Raw genomic sequence first — 11,326 nt, 5'->3', positions numbered from 1 at the left:
GTAGCCCAACACATCTAATACTATGTGAAGTGTCGATCTATGCTCCTCACAGTCTATGATGTGCTCAATGACATGTGAAGTGTCACTCCCATGTGTAACTAGGGTGTATGACTAGCCGAATGATAATGACTAGTCAAATGCCCATCAAGATCAGGGAATGCATCACTATGGTCATCTAATGTATCCCTATGATCACTAGGAATAAAGATAGGTAGCTCTATGATGCTCGTAATGCTCGCTACCATCTCTGCCCTCGAGATCATGACCACATGCTCTAACTCACACACATCACCCTCACTATCACTATCACTATCACATACACCATCATCATGTGCATATGTGTCAACGGCATCATGTGCACGTATATCACTATCATCATGTGTATACGTGTGCCATACATCAATATCATCATGTGTGTGTGTGTGTGTGTGTGTGTGTGTGTGTGTACAATACAACATCATCCTCACCATCCCCATCATAATACGATGAATGAGTCAGTCTAAGTAAATGAGAATCAATGGGATGATGGCTAGTTGATGTCATGGGTGAGTCGTAGAAGCTCACAAGGCCGATGCGAACACCACTCTGATAGCGACAAAAGTGGTAGTATGCTCAATCTATGTCCTCCAAGGATCTAAACTTGTCATGCCATAACTCAAAAAATGTATCCCATGAATGATCACTACAATCATCATCACTCATATAATCATCTGCAGCCATAGCATGAACATCATCATCCCATGAATGCATGTCATAATGATACCCATCCTCACGTATATAGTAATCTCTGCTCACGAATCAATCAAGTCTCCACATATATCATCCCATGCAAGCAATGCTGAACCATCCCTATAGAGATAACCACATAGATCCTCAATAAAATCACCATATGTAATACGTCTAGACCATCTAGCACGGACATTCCCCTTATCAAATAAGTATCTAAACTAGCTAGGCAATAACCTTGGAGGGTGCACTACTAGAAAACCCTAGGTATCACGTGTGTTCAAGAGGTATTAAAAAACCCCTTAACTAAAATTTCCCCCCAATAAAACAACCCCTCTTTACTTATGAACTAACGGGATTTTTTCTAAAGTTGAATTAAAAAACCCCTCCTGTTAATATAATCCTATTAATTTTTCTCAATGTATCTAATTAAAAAAACACCTCCTGTTGAGCTCACGTGGTACACTAACATTTTTTGAGGTGAACCCCCCGAGGCAACAATATCTCAAGCTCAAAAATCCATAAGTGACATGAATATGATGTGTCATCATAGCATGATATCGGTGAAGAAGGATCTAGAGGTCGAAGTCATGATGTGCCAAATGTATATATGAACTCGGCAAATGATATGCATCTCCTCACTTGAAATGGTAAATCAAGATGATGGGCATAGAGCCAGAGTAATAGGGTGTGAGTAGATGCCGCATGATCAGCGTCTAGGATGGAGTCTTAGCTATGTCGACAAGACGATGGTGGGTAGCACGGTGATTATAGGCAGAGTAGAGGTAGTAATGGATCCCCATGTCATCCCACCACTTTCCAAAAGTGGAAACACCCCCAAATGTACCCAAAAGTATACAAAAAAAACTCTATACACCCAAATATGTGAATAATGTCCTCAATTTGCTAATGCACGTGATTACCGAAAGACTAAACAGATCAAAAATAATGATAAAAGATAAGATGATAAAACAAACTAACTGACTGCCCTGGGAGATACACAAAGAATGATACAAAAGAAAGTGATCCTCCTTTACTGTAAAGAGACATAAATATACAGAGATAGTAATCTTACAAAGCCTTATCAACAACAACAACCTTTACAATGTTCGTCTTACATCCTTTTATATTGCTCTTTTGCAGTCCTAGTGTAGTACAAAGATATCACCATGCTCTTAGCATGACAAATTTATAGAGTAAATACCTATGATAACGGGCCTCCGCTTATGGTGATTGGGGAATAAGGCATGAGCATAGAGGCGAGGTGATTGACCCACGAGCTTAATGATGCAACTACTACTCCACATGGTGAGTCCTCAACCATGGCAGAGGAGTGTCTTACTCAAAGGACCATTGTAGAGTGGGTTGAGCTGAGGAGGAGGCAGCGGGGTACATCATCCTGGAGCTTATCAAGTCCTCTCAAATGAGGATTAGCCATCATATAGATTTATATCGCATCATGAATTTGTATCAACCAGTATACATGCTATTTGTATTTATGACCTCATGTTCCTATGTATGACATTGACTAGCTCGGGCTTTGGGTTACTAACGATACCCACACGTGCATCCTGGAAGATATTGAACAAGGAGTAAGAGTTGTTTTCTGGATTCGGGCGTGGATCTGGTTGATTGACCTTGCTGGTCCTCAACGGATGAGTCCATGGCTCTTTTATATGGATCCGTTGGTTCATCTTGCTAATCTTCAACGGAGATTCCATTTTGATATGTGATTATATTGCCGGTTACTACTATGAGCTAGGAACTATCGAAAAGGCCCCTGAGTGGATAGGTGGTGAGCGTTCTGGTTGCCAATGATGCCATCGGTACACCGATGAAGGAAAAAATTAGAAATTAGGATTCAACCGGATATTTTAGAGGATTATGATCGGTAACTTTAATGAGTGATATCATCGTGTTGTATCGAGCCACAACATGAAACAGAATCAAATGGTTGAGCTTTCCTGTGGGACTGTTGAGCTCGTTCATGCAGACACCTTTGAAGTCTCATTGGGATGCAGGATTGCAGATCTTGCAATATCTGCAGGGTACAAAGGATCTTGGACTCTTCTACGACATTGGAGGGGAAACAAAGGACTGATTCTATGAAAAAGGTAATTTCATATTGGGTGTGTAAGTGGTGTGACTAATTTTAAGTTTACATGAATACCCAGCTAGGGGGCCTGGAAACTCTTTTCCCTAGTACCCGGACAATACCTAACCAAATTCTTAATTGGATCCCATCACTATAGTGGTTGGGCGATTGGCTAACCCACGGGACTGGACTGATGGATCCCTAAAATGAGACTCAATTCTGTTAGGGTACGATAGATGAAGTAAATCCCGGATAAAAATTGTTCTATGGAAAAGAATCAACGGCTGTGCCTCTCAATGAGGAAAAAAGCGTTGGTCTCTATGATCAGATCAGAGGAAGCAAATAGCTATCCAAAGCCGATCTTTTCAAAGTAATGGTGAGCTATACAAAAAAGGCATTGATCAGATCCACCACAGGTGCATTCGAGCTCATGTGAACAAGAAGCTGTCCTCAGGGAAACCCATCAAGGAATCAACGAAGGTAACTTCACAGGAGAAGTAACTAGAAGGAATCCTCCAAGCTAGTCTTTGGTGGCCATCTGTAATTGGCGATGCCTACAAGTGGGCCAAACAGTGTGATGCTTGCCAGCGTCTCAGCCAAGCCAACTGACCAAGACCAAATGCTGCATAATCTGATCCTTCTCCTAGAACCATTCCAGAAATGGGGACTCAACTTCATGGGTCTGTTCAAACCACCAACCCGATTCACTTGTAATAAGTATATCTTAGCGGCAATCAACCATAGCACCAAAAGTGGGTGGAAACTCAAGCTCTCTGACATAATTTGACCAAGTCAACCACCAAATTCCTCTATGAGATGATCTTTAGCTGATTCGGTTTCTCGATCAAGCTAATTAGTGTGAGTAGGGCAAACACTTTGTCAATGATGTAACCCGACAGGCTGGTCACGCAGCATCTCATCATCCATAAAAGATCCACAATGTACTACCACAAGCTAACGGTCAGGTAGAGTCCACCAACAAAATACTCCAACGGTTAGGTAGAGTCCACCAACAAAATACTCCAACGGATCCTCAAGAAACTGGTCAATGAAAATCGCACCGATTAGGATGAGAAGTTGTACTCAGTGTTATGGGCGTTCTGCACAGCCTACAAGGTCTCCACAAGAATGACTCCATTCAAGCTGGTATACAGCATAGAAGTAGTCTCGTGCGAATGCAGTTCTTGGTGCCGAGCCTTCGGATCAACATAATCGAGAAGTTAAGCCCCGATGAATACTTGCAACATCATCCGGATCAGCTCCTCGAGATGGATGAAGATCAATTCAAGAGCTTCTTCATCACTCAGTGATTCAAAAAAGGAGAAAGAAGTGGATTGACCGCCACTACCAGTTTTGGTTGTTCAAGGAAAAAGATCTGGTCCTATTATTCCTATCATGGATGGGTCCGCATCCAAGGAAGCTGAAGCTCAAGTGGAATGGACCTTTCTAGATCGTGGAAAAATTCTATGATGGAACATTCCTCCTCAACACACTCACACGACAGCACTTCCAGAAGCCCATCACAGCTATCACGTGTGACCGTACAACGGTCCGCCGATGCTACCTAATCCGTTCATTTATGTGGCGGCGCCACTAACCCACTACCTTGGAATTCATCACATTAATAACAAGCAACCCTCTCCAAACAGTCATCGTAGATTCACCTGGGAAGTTGAGCAATGTGATACCTCTCCATCAAGATTATTCAATAGTGGCACGGCAATCATGCACGACACAAATCATGGTAACTATTTTGGATTACCACAAACTTCAATTAACTTTCTTGTATCTATCTGTTTGCCCATGCAGTCCCTCTTCTCGCTCACAACTACAACTGTGCGCATGTGCAAACCTTTGCTTCACCTACAACTTTCTTCTCTCTTCTCTCTTGCACACCACCTGCTTTGCTCGCAGCCATGGTGACCTTCGAGCCTTTCAACATCATTGTCACCGAGCATGCTGAGGTGCAATATTTTCTAGGCATCACCCGCCTAGCATATTTTCTCAACATACCGTGGCACACAGTGCCTCTGCACCTCGACGCTAAAGACCTCGTGCGGCAGCGCGAGAGCTGGCACCACTATCACCCCGCACAGTGACGAAACCACCCTCATAAAGGCTTTGGTGGATGAGCACTTGAAGCTACCTCTCTCATTGGCCTAACAGATATCGTCGGCCAAGCAAGAGTACATGGTGAGACACTTCGGCGGCGAGAGCGTGTGAGTAGTGAGCTCAAGCTAGGCAATCACAAGAACCCCACCTACATTTTGTGTTACAAAATGTTCCTAGAGATCATGTGGTTGTAGAACAAGATGCAGCATATTTGAGCAGCCATGGGCTAGCTCTACAAGGCTGAGAAGGGAGAAGACATCAATTGGGAAACCCTCCTTCACCTTCAGAAGAACAACACACACACTAAGATGGACCAATTGGTCACACTACTGTTTTCATTAAACGTTAGGCATGTGCAGAACTTGTTCCCGACCATCAAAACCGAAGTTGCCTACACAAAACACTCCAGACACCCAGCCAGAGGAGGACCAACTAGCACCCATTCCCATCAAAGTGGTCAGCTGAGAGCACACTGCCAATCTCAACACCAAGATGGGATGCACCCATTCCACCGCCATGGCATCCCAATTCAAGTGCAAGCTCGTGTTGGCCTCCAAAGTTTCCAAAGGAAAGAAGTAGCACATCCTGCTGGAGCTACCGTCTATGTAACCACCCGGGAAACCTCCGTCAGTCCCTATCATCCCGGCATAATCTATGGTAGCCTCCAGCACCACGGGTCCCTCCTTTCAAAGACCTCCCATCGACATCCCAACGGCTCAACGGTATGCCGAGTACCTCTCACCTAGTGCTTCCAAGGAGAAGATCTGTTCGGCACCCACCAAACAGAAGTTCAGACGCTCTGCCTATAAGATATTGTCAATCACCTCCAGTAGGAGAATTACATCCTCCGAGATCGAATGACAGATGCCCAGCGTGAGCTTACCTGGGCCAAAGAAACCAAATCCTGACCTGCCACCCAATTCACTGGTTTCCTCGACTCCCTCAAAGCCCAAACCCTCAAAGAGAAAACCCAAATCGCCTTCCAACTCAAGTTCCATACCAACCCCTCCCCCGATACTATCTAGATCAACACTAGCATCTTGGCCAACCTCTCCGACAGTCTGTAGGATGAGTTGAGCCATCTCTGGGACCATCTCATGGAAGAGCTCTTCTTGATCCTCCCCGGAAAATGCAAGCAACCGGCTAACCGGCCAAAAGAAGATGCCGACTTGGATGACGAAGGTGATGCGCAATCCGGAGCGCCGAGTCGAATGCCAGCCCCCACCCCTCCAAGTGCCCCGACCACTCCAACCCAGCCCAACGCCCCTAAAAGCATCAACCTCTGCCGCCCACGACAACCTCCTGGTGAAGATGGACCAGCTGGAACTGGAACAAGATCTTGCCCGATGTAAAGTGCAGAGAACTAAGCTCTTGGACAAGATGCCTATCTAGGACCTAACCCGGAGGCACCAATCGACATGGAGAACCTACAACTACTTCAAGGGAACCAAGTCTAAAGAATATTTGGCCATGGCCCTCCTGAATGATCATATAGTGGCCCTCCAGAAGAACTACGATGAGCTGCATGATCTATTGGCTGACTTGAAGATGGCCTACAAAGATCAGCACCAGCGACACAAAAACGACAAGGAAGAGATGCTCACTCACATCGAGGAACTTAAAGGCAAGGTCGCTTATGAGAAGAGGCCAGTTATTCGGTGGTGAAAGAACCAGGACACGCATGCAAACATCCAACTCGTCATCACCAGCATCGAAGAGGCCAAGAATGTCACCCTCCGCACCGAATTTGCCTCTGCTTGGACACAAATCACAGACCTACAGCACGAAACGATCTCACTGTAGGCCAACCTCACCCAAACCATCCACCAAGGCTGTTACTACCTCCAGATCCTTGCCACCGACATCATCGCAGCCAACCTACCCAAACCCCAAGCCTGAAGGAGGATGGATGCCTTTCTGTGGTAGTGGTTGGCAACATGGCCTCAATCCCCAACCCCTTCCCAACCTAGCCCCCAACCCAAACAATTCCAACCTGCCTCTCGACAATGATGATGATAAGATGGGAGGAATCAAAGACTAATGCTACCAGACCTGAGGGATCAAGAATGTGCCTTGGTTGATCGTGAGGGTGGGCACCTTGGCAAGCCCAATGCGGCAGAAATACGTTGGTCATACTAGCGTCAGTGTTCTATAGCTTGAACTTGAGGAATTTGTCCTTCATCTGGATCCATTCTTCCATATCACCATCTCACAGATGTGCCTGTCACACTGGGTTTAGGAGTCTGGGCACTAAGGTTGCAGAGGTGGATCCATCTGCACATTGTGATCAAAACTCCCCCAGGCTGAAGGAGCATCTAACATGTCCCCCATCCGATGGGTAATTAACTCTACTAACATGCTAAGGAGCATCTAACATCAAGAAGACTCGAATATTCAGGGTTCAAGTCGTCGGATTAGAAATCCGACCCACCGACCATGCCAGGTGTTGGCCGCGGGCCTTGGTAGCCCGCCGAACTGTGTGCCGGATAACCACCGAGCATGAGCGGCACCATTGGGATGTTAGAGCCAGGGCACTTTAACACCAGTTAATAGGTCATTGTTTCTGTAAATCAATCGTGCTCAGAGCACAAGGTCACCTTTGTACCGCCCTATGATTGCAAGTTAAGGAGTATAAAAGGATGTAATTAGAACTCCGTAAAGGTTGTTGTTGTTGTTGTTGGAGGTATACAATACACCGAGCAAACAAAACCGTGCAAGCCCCAAACTCGAGCAAAGACGAAAACCCTATTATGCTCTAGTTCATTTAAGTCTTTGTAATATATTTTAAAATTGTTTTAGTCTTCTCAATTTAACATGCAGCCCTAAATGGCAAATCACGTAACATACTCAGAGCACAAAAATAGAGTTAATGCAAGACGAAGTAATCAACGCTTTCTCACCCTACAAGCATGTGTTTTTCAAGCACTGACTCATATTATTGACAATCTACCAATGCATACGAGAGCTTAGGGGGGGTCCACTCATAAATATGTAAGCGTAGCATGTGGGTTCAACAAAAGGGATTTTTAAAATCCCTTTTTTACACATTTTTTACATACAGAAGGGTATCATGTAAAGGGAGTATTCACAGGTTGAAAAGGAAAAGGGTATGTTTTATTCATGGAAAATTCACAGATAAGGGATTTTTAAAATAGGCCTTGAACACACGTGATACAGAGGGTTTACTTATAGGGAACCCCCTGAGTGTGAGAGCCATGAACCAAATAAAAACCAAATGGAAATCAAAGTGTAAATGTCATAACATCAAAGACAACGAACGCATCAAAGTGTAAATGTCATAACATCAAAGACAACGAACGCATCATTCGTGAGGATGGTTGTTAGCACACTCGTTAGCACACTATCTAACCCTCCTCACACTCATCAAAGCCATGAACCAAATAAAAAACAAATGGAAATCAAAGTGTACATGTCATGACATCTAAGACATCAGAAACATCATTCGAGAGGATGGTTGTTAGCACACTGTCTAACCCTCCTCACACTCATCATAGCCATGAACCAAATAAAAACCAAATTGAATTCAAAGTGTAAATGTCATGACATCAAAGGTAACAAACGCATCATTCGAGAGGATGGTTGTTAGCACACTATCTTACCCTCCTCACACTCATTATAGCCATGAACCAAATGGAATTCAAAGTATACATGTCATGACATCAAAGACAACAAACACATCATTCGAGAGAATGGAGAGGATGGTTGTTAGCACACTATCTAACTGTCCTCGCACTCATCATCCACATAAAAGCACGATTCTTGATGACATGCTCATGACATCCTTTCATACTTTTTGTTAGTAACAATTCTTTGAGTTGCAACCTCCACATAAGAGGACAATGCACTACAATGACAACAAAAGCACACATGTGCCAATAATACAAAGCTTGCATTGAATCCCAAAAGGTTAAGGATATATTTGTAAATTTCATTTCAACTCATCAACCAAAAAGAGAGTGATAGAAAGGACATGGTGAATTCAAATATGAAATTAAGTGTAGGTGTCTAAACTACTTGTGCCAAGGACAAGTCAAATACCCAAAACATCAAGATAAAAATAGTTATCCATTGCCACATATAGTGAACAAGGAACACTCCATATGATAGAGATAAAGACATAAAGAGGAACAATTGGAATGTCAGTGTAGTAGAAAAGCTCCACACAAAATGTAGCAAAAAGGAGAAAAAGAAGTCAGAAAGGGATTTTCAAAGCTCACTAGTCATCATAGGGGTTCACCCCCGCATGAGCATCGATCTCATCCTCCAAGTGCTCACCCACTATCATCCTTGAAGAAGAGCCTACACGTATGTAGCTACGCAAGTACGGATCCATGTAGCTAGAGATGATGGCATCATCTACGTCCAATAATGAAACACACGATCTCTCTAAATGGAGGCATGCCTTTAGAGCGGGTGATATGCCACACCCTAAATCCAAGATAATACCCCATGGATGACAAAGCAGCTCCAAGAAGCATGACATAAATGTATGTTGTTTTTTATGAGATGAGCAGCTCGTATGCTGCTGAAAAAGAAGCTGTTGGGGCTGATGTGAGTGGAAATGTGGTTGCACAGAATGCAAGTCAGCAATAACAGGCTTTGAGTGGACCAGGAGAGTCCTCATCTAGTGGTTCAGTTAATAGACCATGGAGTGGCAGGCTGCATCATAATACCAGTCCTGCAAATGTGATTAGTACATCACATAAAGGCAAAGAGAAAGTGGTTGAGCCCCTTAGTATGCCTAACATTTTTGCAAGGCATTCTCATGTTGATGGAGAGTCTAGTGACTCAGAGATGAACCTTGATGAGGATCTTGGGATACCAGCTATGAGAACACCTGGTGTAAAGAAGGCTTTGAAAGCCATGAATGCAAAGCTACAAAGATCTGGGAGAGTGAAGAATCGTGTGCAGAGGTTTACCTATTTTGGTTATGTGGCACATCACATGGCAAAAGTTGTACAGGTTGTAGAGCCCACATGCATTGATGAGGCTGTTGGAAATGTGTGTTGGGAGAAAGCTATGGATGAGGAGATGGATGCACTATATGTGGAAATGAGACTTGGGATTTAGTGCAATTGCCTGAAGGCAAGAAAGCCATTAGATGCAAGTGGGTGTACAAAGTAAAACATAACAGTGATGGAAGCATAAGCAGGTACAAGGCTAGATTGGTAGCCAAAGGATATGCACAAACATATGGCATTGATTATGAGGAAACTTTCGGCCCAGTTGCCAAGATGGCAACAGTAGTTGTGATAGCAGTGGCTGCGTCAAAGCAATGGTCTTTACATCAGATGGATGTAAAGAATGCATTCTTGCAAGAGGATTTGCAGGAAGAGGTGTATATGTTGCAGCCACCTGGTTATGAGGATGTGAGTCACCCCGAGCATGTTTACAGGTTGAAGAAAGCCTTGTATGGCTTAAAACAAGCACCAAGAGCATGGTCTGACAAGATTTCTGAATATCTTGTCACTATTGGCTTTCATGTAGCCAATGCAGATTTCTCGCTGTATGTGAGACACAGTCATAGAGGGGTTGTGCTTGTTGTCATCTATGTAGATGACTTGATCATAACGGGGGACCATGATGCAGAGATCTTTGATATAAAGATCTTGCTTAGACAGAAGTTTGAGATGAAGTATCTCGGGGAGCTCAGATATTTCTTGCGCATTGAGGTGATTAGGTCACCACATGGTATTGGATTACTGCAGAGACAGTATGGCTTGGACATGTTGTCCAAGTATGGTATGACAGGCTGTAAGCCTATCTCAGTGCCATTGGATCAGAATGGCAAGTTGAGCACAGATTCAGGAGAGATTTTGGAGGATCCTACTATGTATAGGAGCATAGTAGGAAGCTTGATCTACTTGCCATTGGATCAGAATGGCAAGTTGAGCACAGATTCAGGAGAGATTTTGGAGGATCCTACTATGTATAGGCGCATAGTAGGAAGCTTGATCCTACTATGTATAGGCACATAGTTTATGAATTGCAGGTTGGTAATGTAGGCACCACCTTCCTTTCATGGGATATGATGTTAGCACTGTTTCTACAAGAAGCCAGGGATGCAGAAAAAAAGAAGGGAAAGGCAATGAGTAAAGAAGTAGCTCTTGTGAAGGAATCCAAAGGCGAGGTGGAAGAGGTTTTCTCAGAAGAAGCTGAAGCGTCCATGGCCTTGGTGCTTCTCCAACAAGGGTCAACTGAGGATGAAGAGCCTCATCGTGACCTCGAGGGGGATGAAATTGTGGAAGAGATCCCTGAGTTGGATGTAACCACTTTGAATCCCATCATCATGGATAACAAGGAATTTCTTTTCCTTGATGACATTTGTAAATCCGTGGGGTTAAGGGAGGATGAAGCAATTGGGTGTGGTTT

Source organism: Cibotium barometz, chromosome 12 (genome assembly GCF_041138505.1).
Source record: "Cibotium barometz isolate CiBa-2024 chromosome 12, ASM4113850v1, whole genome shotgun sequence".
NCBI classification, from domain to species: domain Eukaryota; kingdom Viridiplantae; phylum Streptophyta; class Polypodiopsida; order Cyatheales; family Cibotiaceae; genus Cibotium; species Cibotium barometz.
Note: the sequence above shows the minus strand (reverse complement) of the source record.